Below are 18,006 nucleotides of genomic sequence, written 5' to 3' on the forward strand. Positions count from 1 at the left end.
AGGTTTGAATGGTCAACTTTTAAGTTGGCAGTTGAGTGCAAATCATTTGTGCCACCTAAGGACCTTTCCCAAGAGCTGGAGCATCCTGAACACAGATGCAGCAGAAGTTTATCCCTCAAGGATGGAATCATCTAATGTGATGCTGCAGGTCAACTGGTAGTAGTCTTTCACCTGATTCAAATTTAATTTCCCGAGGAAACATAAAAGTGCCCTTAAAGAGATGTGATAGTTTTCCTTCAACTATTTAATAGAAGCATTGCTATCTGAGTATCCCCACATAAAATGGATGGAACTAACTAAAGGCTAATTGCTAAGAGAAATAACAAGAGGGGCTAAGTCTGTATGCCATGATGGAGACATATGCCAACAGCATGGAAGAGAGGTGAGTTCTGATGAGTACCATTGTTGATGAAATTTCTTCCCCTCAAAAGGAAATGTTGAAGCCCTAACCCCTGGCATCTTTGAATGGGACTCTGTTTGGGAATTGGGTCTTTGAAGATGTTATAAGTTATACAAACACGAGGTTATTCTGGAGCACACTGCGTCATGGTCCAAGATGAGTAGTGTGAGACCAAAGATCCAGAGGGATGATGGTCATGGGATTACAGAAGCAGCTGCAAGTCAAGGAATCCCTGAGCATCCCATAGCCAGGGCATGACAAGAGAAGGTTTCCTTCTAGAAACTTCAGAGAGAGTTTGGTCCAGCCAATTCTGAATTCAGCCGTCCAGCTTCCAGAATTGTGAAGCAACAGATTTCTCCTTTTCTAAACTACCTACTGGTACTTTATTATGTTAGATCTAAGCCACAAATACAAACAATAATGACAAATCCTGGGAGCTGTGTTCTGTTAAAATGTAAGTAGAGTCTGTTTCCTCTAAAAGTATGGCCAAACTCACCATCAGCTTCATCCTTCAAGCTCCTTCCATGAAAATCTTTATAGGATTTTCTTTATCGGGAGCACCAGGTAGGATTAGGGAGAAGAAGCCTCTCCTTTTTATCCAAAGTTCTGCCAAGGGAAGAATGATGGTCCCAGTCCTTCAGAATTGTGTACCTTCTGAGGAAAGGCAGGATTGTTTTAACGTATTCTAATGGAAGGAAAGAACAGTAATTATTGACAGAAAGAGTTGAAAGGAACCCAAGAAACTCTGAAAGGGAATTTGAAACAGAGAGGACAAACTTCAGTGAGATCTCTCCAGTGCTCAAGGAGAAGGTGGGGCAGGGGGATTAAAATGTCGAATGAAACATGCATGCAATTTTTGTTTCATAACTGGGAGTGCATCCTGTAGCAGACACATTGCCCAGTGGACTATGCTAATCCATCCTACCCTAATTCACTCCCCCAAACAAAGCAAACGAAAGCATAACCTTAAACAATAAAAATAAACAAAATTCAGTTGACATTGAAGCAATTCCAACATGTGGTGATGCCATGTGTGTCAGAGTAGAACTGTGCTCTTTTGGTGTGTGTGTGTGTGTGTGTGTGCAAGTGCGCGCGCACGCCTGCGGTAGGGTGGGGGTGGGGTAGGTAGGAAGGGAGAGAGAGAGAAAAAAACTGGATGAATGTTCAGTATTCCATTCAACAATTCATATATACATGTAGTTTCATGTCATTGATTGCAATCCCCACAGTGCCCCTAGCATTTTGAATGGCTGTTATTTTACAAATAGATCTTCAGGCCTTTCTTCCAAGGCACTTCAACCTTTCATCCTCAGCCTTGAGGTTAGCAGTTGAGCAAGCTCACCTTTGGTACCACCCAGGATCTCTGGAAAACTTTTAGGGTTAAAGGAGGCTTCCGAAAGGTCATGGGAAGTGGAATTAAAAGATCATGGATTGTCCCACTAACTTTTGGGAGGTCCCTATTATTAAAATTCCATTTGAAGAACATGGCCAAACATATACCTAAGTCATGCGCAGAGTCAACCGTGACAGCCAGTCTTTGTTCTGGGGCCATTCACTGGGCCTGTGGTTCTCTAGGCTACCCCTTCTACACGTTCCTAGATCCTGGAACAGAGATCCCCGTTCCAAATGGAACCCCATGGCACTCACTTCTTATCTCTGAGGCAATTTAAACAACAATTTTAAAAAATCATCTTATTGGGAGCTCTTATAGATCTCATAACGTTCCATGGTTCAATCACATCAAGCAGTATTATGCAATTGCTACCAGTTTCAAAACCTTTCCTTTCTTCCTGAACTCTTTGAAATTGGCTCCCCATTTATCTCCTCCACCCCCACCATACTCTCACCCCCCACTGAACCCTGATTCTTTTTTTAGATTTTTTTTTGCCAATTCTTACACAATCCAATATATTTATTCTGTCCTTACATTTTATGATCTCCAAGCTCTCTTTACATCCTTATTAAAAGCTCCATGCAAAATGTGGCTCTGTGATGGTCAATCAACTGGCCTGTTTCTGGGGACAAAGGAGATAGTGGCAGAGTGGGCTAAAAGTGGGGCTGGCACCCCTCCTGCAGTTCAGCAGTTTGAACCTGCTGGGGGAGAAAGGTGAAGCCATCTCCTCTTGTAAAGAATCTTTGTTGTTGCTGTTAGGTGCCATTGAGTTGGTTCCAACCTATAACGACCCTGTGCACAACAGAACAAAACACTGCCCAGTCCTGAACCAGCCTCACAATTGTTCCTATGCCTGAGTTCACTGTTGCCGCCATTCTGTCCGTCCCTTTTCCTCCTTGTTGCTGCTCCTCCATGTTATCAAACATGATGTCCTTCTCTAGGGACTGGTCTGCAGTCCTGGAAACCCACAGGGAAGTTCTGTTCCACTGTAGAGGGTCCTTGTGAGACAGAAACGACTCTAGGGCTGTAGAGTGGCTTGTCCCCTGGGGGTGCAAATGGTGAACTCCTCCAACTGTTGAACAAGAGATACGTGGTTGAGACCCCCTCAGAGGAACCTCAAGAGACCAGCTTGGTGATATTCCAAAACAATCTCTTCTAAAATCCCTGTGGAGTGCCCTTCTACTCTGACAAACACGAGGTCACCGTGACTTGGAATGGACCCCAGGGTGAATGTTTTGATCTCACACTTGGGACAGAGTAGCAAAGCACCTTCAAATATGCCCCACAAGGCTGGTCTAAGTCACAGCAGTGCTCGTCTTTAGCAGAGGACAGCTATGCCTAGCCTAGCACAGAAGACAGCAGGGTGGCAGGTTGATGTAGTGACCAAAGGTAAAGAAAGAAGGGGCCTGCCCAGAATCCTGTGGGAGGCAGCAGTCTCAGGAACTCCAAAGGTTACTAGGGTCATGATGAATCAGCAGAGAATAAACCATGCAGATTGTTTAAACAGAAAACAGGTAATGCAGGGCGGTGTGTGGGGTGGGGGACGCCTAGTATTCAAGTGGTAGGAGCAGTGGAGAAGCCAGCAAGGGAACAATGAGGCAATGCAGAGAGTTGTCGAAACAGAAACCTAGCACCCACCTGGGCTTGAGAAACAGAGGGAGAAATATCGGCCACTAGAACCCGGAGTGGGCAGAGGCTATAGTCCTGTCGGCTTGATGGGTGGAGGTGCGCCGCTCCTGCAATGCTGGGAACCTCAGAGATGGAGGGGAAACAGACTGGCTTCTTGCTTCTCCATTCCCACTCTCCCAGCAGCACCTGCCAGTGACAAATCACAGCTGGAAGCCAGCAGCTGGGGAAGTCTGTCCAGAAACCCACAGAGCCAGTGCCCTTGTGATACAGCAGAGTTGGGAAAGGATGGGCAATGGCTCTGTGCACAGAGTACAATACTCACCAGGCCAGCCACTGTGGACCCAAGCTTCCGAAGTTGGGAAATGAATCGGTGAACCGCAACTCCTATTTGTGCTTCATTAGAAGAACCTGGTGTCACAAGGGTTAATGCCTGCCTGTTCCCCAGAAAGTTGGCTGTTTGAAGTCACCAGCCCCGCCAAGGGAGGGAGTTGCTTCAAACTGCTCCCTTGGAAACCTGAGGGGCCGTTCGTCAGGGTCACCAGGTGTTGGAATGGACATGCTGGTAGCGATTTGGTTGTTTGGGGTGTTTTTCGTCTGGAGGGTTTTTTGGGAAGGCTGTGATGATGATGGGGCTGTCTTCTTGGATTATCCAAGTGTGCTAGAGTGTTAAATGAGTGAGCAACCAGAACAGTTAAAGCTTGTTGTTTGTTCCAAGAGAACTTCGTCAGTCCCATGCAATTACACAAGAGTTATTGACAAACGTCACGGTGCCTTTGCCAAAGACTCGGAGGAACGCAGGTGGGGCTGTGTGAAATGTCCTCACTAGACCTCAGTTCAGCACATATTGGATCAGTATCTTTTCCAGGCAAAATACAGCTCCTTTGTTATTTTTTATGCCAAATTTCCAAGACAGATCTAAGTGTTTCACAATTTCCGTGGCAGGGTAGTAACCACAAATCTTCCTCTGGGACTAAAATGGCAATACTTGTCTTTAAAATAAGGCCAATCACATTATTAAAAGCTCCAAGAAATTTCTGTCATTTTTAATATACTCAGCATGAGTTCTAGCTGTTCTGCCGAGACACTTTGTCTTTTCTCTCAAAACCATTTTATTGGGAGCTAATACAGATAGCATATTATTCCATAGTTCAGTCACATCAAGCAGTATTATACAATTGCTACCCTGATCAGTTTCAAAATATTCTCTTCCTTCTTGAACTCCTTGACATCAGCTCCCTTTTATCCTCACCTCCATTCTAGCTCCCAGAAACCCTTATTTTACTTGCTTTCACTACGGGTTCATCAATCCTGGGTTTCCTATAGTGAAAAAACATATAACAAAAAATCAAGAGGGCCACCCCCAATGACAAATTACATCTTAGATAAACCACGATAAGAACAAATAAAAAACAAAACAAAAAATACAGAAAATGTTGAAAACCAGACCAGGCACGACATGCATCAGAGGGAGTATCTACTGACAAGGTTTCAACCATTCAAGTCAGATTTATCATATTGATCCCCTACAGTCATCTCTCCAATTCACTCTGCTTGGTAACCAGCTTCTTACCATCCTTCTAGTATGGATGGAGGGAATTAGCCAGAGGCTTATTTCCCGTGCAGATCTCACAAATGTATTTTAGGCTTCCACTGTCATCTATAGCCTTCTGAAAACCAGATTCTCACAATTTAGGTTCTCATAGATTCCCTCCTTTGGCTTCAGATTATATGATTTACAATCCATTGGTCTCTGATGTTGGTGTTTCTTCATGTGAACTTAGTTGACATCTCACTTAGATGGTTGCTTACTGGGAAACAAGCCTTTTAGATCCCAAGTGCTACTTCATCAGCTAGCCGGGAACCATCTAATTTCTTCACCACACTTTGCTATAGAACCCATATCTTCTGTATTCCCTTCCTGAGGGCAAGTATGGATCAGGGCCAGACTTCTGTTTGTTCCCCAAATACAAAGAATGTGTAAAAGGAACAAGATCTGAGTTCCTTTAAATATCAAAAACTTTTGGTGCGGTGTGAATTGAAGAGGGTCGAACTCTTCAGAGAGGGATTAAAGAGAAGAGCAGCACCATCAGAACTGTACAGACCTAGAAGGGGGGCATGTTGAGAAACAACACTTTCACATGTTGATATCCTTGTTTAATAAAGGTTTCTATGATTTTATAGACTTTTGGACTAACCCTTGTATGCCTCTGCTACTACACTATTGTGGAGTAGTTATATTTCACTTTGTGAGCTTAGACATATCTTCATCTGAGCTCCTCTGAACTTTAAATACAGTGTTTGCTTTTACGTTAACACAGTGCATGTTCTTAATCAGAGGCAAAGAAAGTAAGAGAAACATCAAAAAGGAAAATAATTCAGGGAAAGTTCCCTAAGAGAATAAAATCACAGGAAAAATAATAAATAAACTAATGAGTAACAACAAAATTGTAGATGAAAAGTAACCAAAAAAGAATCAAATTGATCAATATTAAAAGCAAACTAATGAAATAAGCAAAAGCTAAAGTACTTTGGTCCAATTAAACTTAGAGCTGAATTTTTAAAGACACTATTTAGAATATCTGATAAAGAGGAATATATATAAAAATAAATAGCACTTAGGATTAAAAAAAGCAACATGAGTACATTATAAAGATCGCACATATGCTTATTGGAAGAATTAAGCTATTCCCATTGGCTTTGAGGGCAACTTGACACCTCCTGGTAGTGTAAGGCTATTATGCCTCGGGCTGCTGGCCGCAGGGTCAGCAGTTTGGAAGCGGCAGTCACTCTGGGAGATGGGCAGGGTTTTCTCTTCCTATCCAGGGTCACAGTGTCAAACACACACAGGAGCAGATCCTCCTTGTGCTGCAGGGCTGCTATGAATCATCAAGGACCCGATGGCAGTGGGTCTGGTTCAGTAGTAGAGTTCTCACTTTCCATGTGGGGATCTGGTTGGATTCCTGGCCAGTGCACCACATGCACAGCCACCGTAGTGTGTCAGTGGATACTTGAGGGTTGCCTTGAGGCTGAACAGCTTTTAGTTGAGCTTCCGGATAGAGGCGGATGAGGGAGAAAAACCCTGGGATCTCCTTTTGAAAATCAGTCAACGAAAACCCCGGGGATCGCAAGAATCTACTCTGCAACCAGCCATGGGCATAGGGCAGACTAGGCACCGTTTTGTTTTGTTGTGCATGAGTTGGGGGGAAGAAGTTTACCATGATTGGGGAGTTGGTTAGATAGGAGCTAACAACAGCATCTAAGTTAAAAAGTGACCTTTTCTGTTGACTCAGTAATTCTGATTTGAAACTTATCCATATGTGTGTCTCACAGAAAACCTACCCCTGTGTGCAGAGTGAATTATACAGCATGTCCTCACTGCACTGTTGGTGAAAACATTAGCAAACATGAAAATGAATCATTAATATAGTTCATGTTTATGAGAAATTACAGTCAAATCGTATCATACACCTTCCTAAACCTCAGAAGGCCATTAGAACTAGTAGGCTTGATTTTACTCCGCAATATGTTATAAAAGAAATGTTGAAACTCCTAATTTCTTTTAAGGTCAACTGTTCTCTGAGTTCGCATTGCACCAGACTGGCAGAAAATAGTCCACCTTAAATGGGCAAAAGTTGAGACTTTTTGCTCCCATAAATATTTCCAGTTCCAGAAACCTTAGGGAGCAGTTCTACTCTGCCCTAATGTATCACTGTGAGTCAGACTTAACTCGAGAGACCCGAGTCTGTCTCTTATTCCACTGTCATTACTCCCAGAAGTTTGAATGAAACCTGACACTGGCACATTGTAGGGGTTCAACAGGGTTAAACTTTTAACTCAAATACATAAGTTATGTTTTTGAGTTAAAAATACATATGTTTACACTAGTTTTTCAGTTTTCGATAAAAAAAAATCTTAAGAAACAATGGTCAGGTTTTGTCCTAGTCTTCGTTGCTCATAAATAATTGCCCTCACAACAAGTTCCTATTCTCTTACACTTGGGGTATCTTACTCTCTCGTGTTCAATTCTTATCTGTACATGTTTTGCCTCGTAAAATGCACTAATACGTCACCACTCTGGCAATGCCGCCTAGGTGTGCTCAACACTGCCTTGCACTTTCTAGTGACTGCCTGGTCAGAAGGGTGGCCTGGTTGAGTGGAGAGTGGCCCTCCCTCCATGCTAGAACTGTCTGTGGTGAACACAGTGAGAGGGAGGAGCTGCGGGGAAACTGAGTTTAGGCTAGGAGAAGAGCGAGCTCATCAAGGCTAAGGGAGGAGGGTAGAAATGAGTAACAGACTGGGGAGCACAGGGAACAATGAGCTCTGGGGCCAGGTGGGTACTGGAACTCTTTTCTATATGTCTGAAAGGATGGGTCTGCTGGGGGTTCATTTTGCCCCCTCTGCTTGGAATAAAGTTACACACACACGCGCACACACACAGAACCCAGCAGATTCTCACCTTTGTGTTGTTATTGTTCATTTTGAATCATATCCTCTAAGCAATTTCCTCTTTTCCAACAAATTTTTACCATTTGTTTCAGATCTAAATTAGCTACAAGAGATTCAGCTTGCTTATAAGTAATTGCTCTAGAGGTGAGGGGGGCTGTGAGGAATAGAAATAAAACATGTAGTTGAAATTTTATATTCATCTTGTTGGAAAATCTAGCAATTACCCAAACTGGAAGTCCTAGCCCCTACATCATATTAGTGTGTTTAGTAGCTGTAATATTCACTAGAACTACCTACTCTTCGCAGACAAGAATCATACCCAATGCTACCAGTTCACATAATTCTGTGCCTACATCTGAGTCATCAGTTACCAGAAACTCTCTTACCAGAAAAACCTATCGAATTGAATTGCATACTTTCCTATGGTATTCAACCATTCATCTGAATGATGCTGGATTCTGGTGCCATAGGCAATTTAATTTAAGTTGAGCAAACATATACAACCTTTCAAGGTTTACCAAAAAACCTAAAATCTTATTTTATTCCTAGTGCTGTCTAGAATTCAAATTAGAATTCTATCCTTTTCCTTTCTCCCTCAGGACGTCTTGATCATTTACAATTACTTGACTCAATAGGAGTTTAGGCTTTTCTTTCCCTCCTCCCTTATGCAAACTTTTAGACTTGGTAATCACTGGTGTTTGCTCTATTTAAAATTTTAGCAATCAATATATATTTCAGGATATCCAAAAATCCAAAATGGATTTTTTCCCCAAATCTATATATTTAATTTTTTTTACAAATCAACCTTCAAAATACTGTCTGTTACAGTTAATACATTTGTCAAATCTGTGATTCTATTCTTCGAAACATTTTTCAAACTCATCTATTTGAACAGCTGACAGCACCTCCCTTGTCTTTTTCTTCATATCTTCTACATCATCAAATCACTGCTCTTTCATGTCCCTCTGCATTCGTGGAAACAAAAAGAAGTCACATGGAGCAACATCAGGCGAGTAAGGTGTGTGGGGCAAAGAGGCATGCTGTTTTTGCCCCAAACTGGCTGCCCTGAAATGGTTGCATGAGCAGCTGCTTTGTTGTGGTGCCAAAACTAGTCCCCCATCTGGGGTGAGGGTACACCCTCATATTATTCCAATTATGACCTTAAATTTATATATGAAAACTGTAAAAGATCTGAGCAAAATCTTCAATCTATGAGTGGGATTATTCTTATTACAAGAAACAAAACAAAACTAGTTGCAACTCATGGAAACCCTATACATTGCAGAGCAGAACAATGTTCCATCTGGGTTTCTCCAGGCTTTTCTTTCTTTCTTTCTATTTTTTTAATAATAAATAATTTTATTGGGGACTCTTACAGATCTTCCCCAGATCTTTCTTAAGAGGCACTTCAAAGTGGTTCAGAGCCCTTAATCTTAGGGCTAGTAATTGAGCACTTAACTGTTCGCACCACTCAAAACTAGGACTCATATTCCAGCTGACATTATTGATCATCCAAAGCAGTACTTATGTTTTATGCACACATTGCCTCACATCAAACCCAGTTAAGGTCGGATCCTATGTGTATAGGTAGGGCAACCTCACACCCCAAATCTAGAGATTTAACTAAGTGTAACATTATTTCAGAACTCGTAGGGAACAGTCCTTCTGCATTCTTCTGGAAGTTGACCCCATTTCTGATTTGTTGATTTCCTGGAGAATGAAAATCTAATCATCTCGCCATGATAACATGCATTTCCTCCCAAGTCATCTACAGATTTTGAGCTTATGTGTCTGTGTCTTCTAGGCTGTGAAACGGTAAAATAATTGCTCCCTCTGGTTTCAAGCCATGCCATTTATGACAACTGGCTACAGCGGCACAGAAAACGCACAAACTACCAGTCCCTGATTCTAAATAAGCTCCGTTTTGGAGTCTGTCTCCAAATGCAGTTTGTATATAAGTTGGAACAGGTAGATACAGCTCATAAGTAATATCACTTAGTCAAATTTTTGTCTCTATAGTACATAGTGCAGCTTTCTGTGCATAAAAAATGAAAGAAATACTTCCAGATACAACTCAAACATCTTTAATATTATAACACAGAAAAAATAATAGTTTGATGCTGTTGCAAAAATAGCACTAGTTTGTCATTAAAACCATTATATTCACCTCAAATATTTAATAGACTCGCCTTTTGGAAGTCAGTTCAAAACTATGTAGTTTGTATATAAATTCAATAATGGTCCTTCAGGAGCAGCCAGTAGTTCTAAAAGAATTAAAGATTAAAAAACAATTTTAAATTTTCCAATAAAGAAAACTCCAGGTCCAGATGGCTTCATTGTTGAATACTATCAAACATTAAGAAAGGGATAATAGGAGGAGGGGGAAGATGGCCGACAGGGACACCCGTATACTCTGAGAGCTCCTCCAAACAAAGTGGGATTGGCGACCAGGTAGCTGAATAGTAAGAGTCTGGTGAGTGAAATATCCCCCTGGGACAGCACCCCAGTCCTACCCCACGTATTTGTCCGGAGCAGGGGTCTAGGTGAAAGAGGACCGGACTAGTGGGACATCTCTGGCCACTAAGCTGCCATGAGCTCACTGGCGACCGGCCTAGGCTCCATCCCCCAACCGGACGCCAGCCCAGAGCCACTTGCCTGCCCTGCCTACTCCAGCGGCCCACTCCCAACTCCCCACTCGCGGATCTCCACTGGGAGAGAAGCTTTCCTCTCCCGCAGTTCCCCTCTCCCCGCAGGGCAGCGATCTGCCCTCGGGCCCACGTCCCTCCCTCCATTCATCCAAGCTCAGGGGAGCGGACCCGCGGGTTGTCTGGCGACCCCCACGGGGGACCATCCACCCGCACCGCTGCCGCGGACCTCTCCACCTGCCCTCCGTGCGCTGGCCTCCCACCCCCGCCCGCCCCCGCCAGCCCCTGGCAGCCTAGCGCCAGCTCCACTCCTGGCGGGGACCCTGCGCTGAGCACTTCCCGCCAACAGGAGCCATAGCCCAACCCGCGCCTGTCCCGGACCCTGAGCTTCCGCGGAGCGCCGCGCCCCGCGCTGCTGAGTCTGCCCACCAAGGGCCCCCCCCTGCGCAAGGCACAAGAGTAGGTGCCCTCCCCAGGGTGCTGCGGGGACCCCGGCGGCCGCGACTCTGAGCCTGAGCAGAGGAAGGGCGCCATTGCCCCCTGCGGTTTCGCGCCAAGCCTCCTTTGCCGGCGCCATTACCCCCTGCGGTTTCGCGCCAAAAGGGCGGAGAGCGAACACCATTGTTCCCTGCAGTGTCCCGCAGCTGCCTGCGCAGCTATCCAAGGGGCCTCCCCGCGCCCGCTCACAGCCCGGGCAGATCAAACACTCCACCTGCAGTGGAGCCTGGGTCTCGGCTTTGCAGTCCCTGAGGAGCCGTCAGTGAGCTCCAGCCAGCTCTCACCACCTGGGGCCCTGTTGGGTCCCCAGTGCCAGCCCTAAGCCTGCCGCAGCCCGCCCCAGCCACCCCAGGAGACGGCACAGTGGCCTGAGCCTCCACACAATAAGGTTACTCCTGTCTCCCAGAAGCATGGGGCCTATTAAAGGATCAAGGAAAAATCAACAGACCACATCACTCCCAACAAAAAAATCAGAAAAACGAGGCACTTTAACAGACCTAACGTCACTCATAGAAGAAACAGATATAGATCAGCCACAAAAGGAAATCTTCAGAACTCTGCTTGCAGTAATACAGGAGCTAAGAGAAGCAAACCAAAATAAGGATACAACGATAGAAGGGATGAAATGCACAATAGAGGGGATGAAGTCCACAATAGAGGGGATGAATACTATCCACCAAAAGGAACTGCAGAAACTAACAGAGGAGGTAGCAGAGGCCACACAAAAGGTCACAGAAGCTATATCTAGGCTTGAGGAGGCTGAGAACCGTATCAGTGAACTCGAGGACGCTCAAACCAAACGAAGCAAGCGAGAAAAACAATCAGATAGGAAAATTAAAGAAACAGAAGACAGCCTGAGATCAATGACAGATGCTATGAAGAGGAATAATATTCGAATAATCGGTCTACCAGAACACAACATAACACACAAATCGACCGCCAAGATAGCAAAGGAATTCCTGGAAGAAAATTTCCCCAACCTAACAAAGGAGAATCCGACTCTCATACAGGAAGCAGAGAGGACGCCGGCTAAGCTAAACACCAAGAAGAACACGCCAAGGCATATAATTGTAAAATTATCCAACTTAGAGGAAAAAGAGAAAATTCTATGAGCATCAAGAGAAAGGAAGACAGTCACATACAAAGGAGCGCAGGTAAGGTTATGCTCAGACTTATCAGCAGAAACCATGAAGAGGAGGAGAGAATGGAGCAACATCTTCCAAAAACTGAAAGATAAAAATGCCCCCCCCCCCCGAATCCTATACCCTGCCAAGTTATCCATTAAGATAGAGGGTAACATAAGGGTCTTCCAGGACAAGGAAGAACTCAAAAAATATACTGCAAGTCACCCGACCCTGCAGAACATACTGGCTGACTCACTATGGCCAGAAGATCAAGCTCCAACTAGAACCACCAGGAGACTACCATATAGCCCATCTCCATCTAGAAGCCAACATGCCAGCAACACGTACCAGGACAACACGGTCTCAGATGGAAAAGAGGACAGGATAGAAACCCTCCACTCAAACGCAGTACACTGATATGAAGGAAGATAGGCAAAGACCCAAAACACAAAACAGAATATGGCAACCATGAAGCCAGAGATTGTAATAATCACTTTGAATACAAATGGGCTCAATTCATATGTTAAAAGAAAGAGGCTGGAGGATTGGATTAGAAAACATAACCCATCAATCTGCTGCCTGCAAGAGACACACCTTAAGCAAGCAGACAAGCATATGCTGAGAATAAAGGGCTGGCAGAAAGTTTACCAAGCAAATGGTAACTCCAGGAAGGCAGGAGTGGCTATCTTAATCTCCGACAAAATGGATCTCAAGATCCAAAACATAAAAAGAGACAAAGAGGGACATTACATAATGCTCAAAGGCTCAGTAAACCAGGAAGCAATAAGCATACTGAATATTTACGCACCTAATAATGGTGCGGCAAATTTCGTCAAACAAACTATTAAAAAAATGACAGAAGAAATCACGGAAACAACAACAATAGTGGGGGACTTCAACACTCCACTATCAGAGAAAGACAGGTCACAGGGAAAGAAGCTCAGCAAAGAGGCCAGAGAGCTAAACAATGTAATTAGGCAACAGGGCCTGATAGACATCTATAGAGCCTTTCATCCAAAAGCAAAAGGTTTCACATTCTTCTCCAATCCACACGGATCTTTCTCAAGAATAGATCACATGCTGGGGCACAAGGCCAGCCTGAGTAAATTCAAACACATAGATATTATACAGACGTCTTTCTCAGACCACCATGCCATAAAGCTGGAGATTAATAGGAGGGCACCCAGAAAAGCAAGTGCCACCAATTGGAGAATAAACAACGATCTCCTGCGACATGAATGGGTTAAGGTCCAGATCAGAGAGGATATCAGGAAATTTCTAGAAACTAATGAGAACGAGCATACAACATATCAAAACTTATGGGACACTGCAAAGGCAGTTATCAGAGGTAGCTTGATATCACTGAATGCATACATGAAAAAAGAAGAAAGGCGTATGACAGATATGTTAACACAAAACCTCCAACAACTAGAACAGTCAACAGAACTACCCCTCCAATAGCAAGAGAAAAGAAATAATAAAAATCAGGGCGGAGTTAAACCAGTGGGAAGACAAAAGAACAATGCAAAGGATTAACGCAACTAGAAGCTGGTTTTATGAACGAATTAATAAAATTGTCACTCCCCTGGCAAAGCTTACCAAAGATAGAAAGGAACAATCATCAATAGCCAGGATAAGGGATGAATCGGGGGCAATAACAACAGACCCCAATGAGATAAAAAGGATAATCACAAAGTACTATGAAGGTTTGTATTCTAATGAATTCAGAAACCTGGAAGACATGGATAAATATTTAGAAAAACAATCTATCCCTAGATTATCTGAGACAGAGATCAAGAACCTCAACAAACCCATAGCGAAGGAAGAAATAGAGAGTGTCATCAAAAACCTACCAAGGAAAAAGGCCCCAGGGCCAGATGGCTACACAGCAGAATTTTACCAAACATTCAGGGAAGAGCTGACACCGATCCTCCACAAAGTATTCCATAACATAGAAAAGAACGGCAAGCTCCCAAACTCATTTTACGAAGCCAGCATTACTTTGATACCCAAACAGGGAAATGACCCCACAGGTGTAGAGAATTATAGACCAATATCTCTAATGAACATAGATGCAAAAATCCTTAACAAAATATTGGCCAATAGAATACAAAGGAACATCAAACATATCATTCACCACGACCAAGTAGGATTCATCCCAGTGATGCAGGGATGGTTTAACATCCGAAAATCCATCAATATCATACACCACATCGAGAAGAAAAAGGATAAAAACCATATGATAATATCCATAGATGCAGAAAAAGCATTTGACAACATCCAGCATCCATTCCTAATCAAAACACTCATGAAGATAGGATTGGAAGGTAAGTTCCTCAAGCTCATACAAGCTATCTATGAAAGACCAACAGCCAACATCATAGTCAATGGAGAAAAGACAAGAACAATACCACTGAAAAAGGGTACAAGACAAGGATGCCCCCTGTCCCCTCTTCTATTCAATATCGTTTTGGAGGTTCTGGCTAACAACATAAGACAGCGGAAGGACATCAAAGGGATCCAGTTGGGAGAGGAGGAGGTGAAACTATCGTTATTTGCAGATGACATGATCCTATACATTGAAGACCCCCAAAACTCCACAGTTGGAATACTTACAGCAATAGAGGAATACGGAAGAGTAGCAGGATACAAGATCAATAAACAGAAGTCGGCAGGGTTTCTATACACATCGGACAGGGCCATGGAAGAGGCGATTAAGAGGGAAGTACCCTTCACAGTAGCCAAGAACAAACTGAAATACCTAGGAATATACTTAACAAAAAATACTAAAGACCTATATAAGCATAATTATAAAACCCTATTACAGGAAACCAAAAGTGACCTTCACAAATGGATGAAGCTCCCCTGCTCATGGTTAGGTAGGCTGAACATAGTAAAGATGACAGTTCTTCCTAAAGCACTCTACAAGTTCAATGCTATACCAATCCAATTACCATCAACCTTCTTCAAAGAATTGGAAAAACTGACCACCAACTTCATATGGAGAGGGAAGAAACCCAGAATTAGCAGAGAACTCCTCAAGAAGAAGGACACAATTGGAGGACTCGCCCTACCTGATTTTAATGCCTACTACACAGCTACAGTGGTCAAAACAGCATGGTACTGGCACAATGATAGACACTCAGACCAGTGGAAAAGAATAGAAAGCCCAGGAGTAAAATCATCAGCATATAGACAACTGATCTTCGACAAGGGTCCCAAAAACGTCAAGTGGGAAGCAGATGCCCTCTTTAATAAGTGGTGCTGGAAACAATGGATATCCACATGTAGAAAGTTGAAACAAGACGTCTACCTCACCCCATGCACAAGAATACACTCAAGGTGGATCACAGATCTAGAAGTCAAACCCCAAACCATCAGGACCATTAAGGAGGGAATCGGGACTAATCTCAGAGCACTGGCCCAGGGAGCACATAGGCTCACTGCAACAGGGAAGGGGACACACACAGGTGATCTGGAAATCGACAAATGGGATCTAATAAGAATAAAACACCTGTGCACCTCGAAAGACTTTGCCAAGAGGGTGACAAGGCAACCCACAGACTGGGAGAAGATTTTTAGTAATGACACGTCAGACAAAGGGCTCATTACTAAAATCTACAACACCATCATGACCTGCAAAAAGAGGAAAACAGTTAACCCCCTAAGGAAGTGGGCAAAAGAAATGAGAAGAACTTTCACTAGAGAGGAGATCAATATGGCCAATAAATATATGAGAAAGTGCTCGAAGTCCCTTGCCATAAGAGAAATGCAAATCAAAACAACCATGAGATACCACCTAACACCCCTGAGGCTAGCCCAGATCAGTAAATCAGAGAGCAACAAGTGTTGGAGGGGCTGTGGTGAAATAGGAACCCTCCTCCACTGCTGGTGGTCATGCAGATTTGTACAGACACTGTGGAAAGCAATCTGGCGATACCTAAAGAAAATGGAAATTGATCTACCTTACGACCCAGCCATCCCTCTACTGGGCATATACCCGGTTGAAGCAGCAAGTAAAACACGACCAGTCATATGCGCTCCAATGTTTATTGCGGCACAATTCACAATAGCAAAGACTTGGAAACAGCCCAAGTTTCCATCTATAGACGAGTGGATTAGCAAACTTTGGCACATACACACAATGGAGTATTATGCAGCACTAAAAAGCACCGATGAGCACATGAAACACGTTATTTCATGGGAAGAGCTGGAAGGAATTATGTTAAGCGAGGTAAGCCAGACCCAAAGGGACAGGTACAACATGAGTCCCCTGAGGTAAGTACAATCAGCATGACAGAAATGGGGCATTAATCCACCCAAGGGGAGGGTATGGTTTATATCTCCACAGGGAAAGTGGGACCAGACTTCAACCCAGTGTCGCAAGGTGTGAATGCAATATCCCGGCGTGGAGGACGGAACCGGTGGAGAGGTCTGGGAGGCTGGCCCCAGCACCATAAATTAAGTGGATTCCTGCCCCTCCCCCGAAAAGAACTTGTTCCAAAGGACGACATTGACCCTGCAGCTATGGGAGATGGACATATTTGATCAGAGCACACGGGAGCAGATGAAGGGGCAGGAGGAGAGAGGGGAGCACAGCCTGGCCCACCAGGCCGTGATGATGATGTTCCTGAGTAGAGCAGCCAGTCCACAGAGAGAACAACATGACTGGCCCTACTATGAGACATGATGCCCCTCAGTGACTAAGGGCGATACAGGGGACAGCACCGGAGACACAGTGTGGGAATTGCACCTGACCTGATCCCACCACACCGAGGCAAATCACTGGGGGAGTGCAGCGGAACAGCAAGGGAATGGAGTGGCAAGGTCCCCAGGGAATGCTGAAAGTGGACTTTGGGGCCAGGGCGTGGTGCCCCAACAGACTGGACTGGAAAATGCTCCTAAGGGCCAGCAAAGATCCCTGAACTAACTACAAGCTTTTCTCTTGTGAACTGTTTTGTTCTGTTCTTTTTCAGTGGTTTGTTTTGGTTGTTTTGTTGTCTGGTTGTATACTGTTGCTTTGTGTTCCTCTGTCTAGTTTTCGTGCATGTTAGTGACTCCACAGGTCTGTCTGAATAGGACAGGCTGGATGAACTATCTGGATGAAAAACAACGGGACCGACAGTTCCGGGGGGACCTGGGGTGGGGGGTAGGGGGGGTAAGGAAGTGGTGTTAACAAACCCAGGGACAAGGGAAAAACATGGGACCCCAAAGGGTAGAGAAGGGGGAGTGGCAGGCCTGGTGGGAAATGATCAAGGGTAAGGTTGCTTAGAGAAGAGGTATACTCTAGCCCAGGTGGCGATGAAGCATGGTAGTAGGGCAGGAGGAAGGTCAAGGGAGATGGAGGAAAGAGCTAGGAGTCAAAGGGCATTCATGGAGGTCTAGACAAAGACATGTACATGCAAATATATATAGGAGGTTGGGGAAATAGATCTTTGTGTCGATATTTATAGGTCAAGTATTAAGGTGGCGGAAGGACCTTGGGCCTCTACTCAAACACTCCCTCTATGCATGAATACCTTCTTTTATTAAATTGGAACTCTATGATGCTCACTCTCCCGACACAACGGCTGGAGCCAAAGTGGGTGAACAAGTAAATGTGGTGAAGGAAGCTGATGGTGCCCGGCTATCAAAAGAGATAGTGACTGGGGTCTTAAAGGCTTGAAGATAAACAAGCGGCCATCTAGCTCAGAAGCAACAAAGTCCACATGGAAGAACACACCAGCCTGTGTGATCGAGTGGTCCCAAAGGGATCAGTTACCAGGCATCAAAGAACAAAAAATCATATCATTGACTGCACACCTCCATGATAGGATCGCTGAAGACAAATGGGTGCACAACAAATGTGGTGAAGAAAGCTGATGGTGCCCG

The sequence above is a fragment of the Tenrec ecaudatus genome, chromosome 6, assembly GCF_050624435.1.
Source record: "Tenrec ecaudatus isolate mTenEca1 chromosome 6, mTenEca1.hap1, whole genome shotgun sequence".
In the NCBI taxonomy this organism is placed as follows: Eukaryota; Metazoa; Chordata; class Mammalia; order Afrosoricida; family Tenrecidae; genus Tenrec; species Tenrec ecaudatus.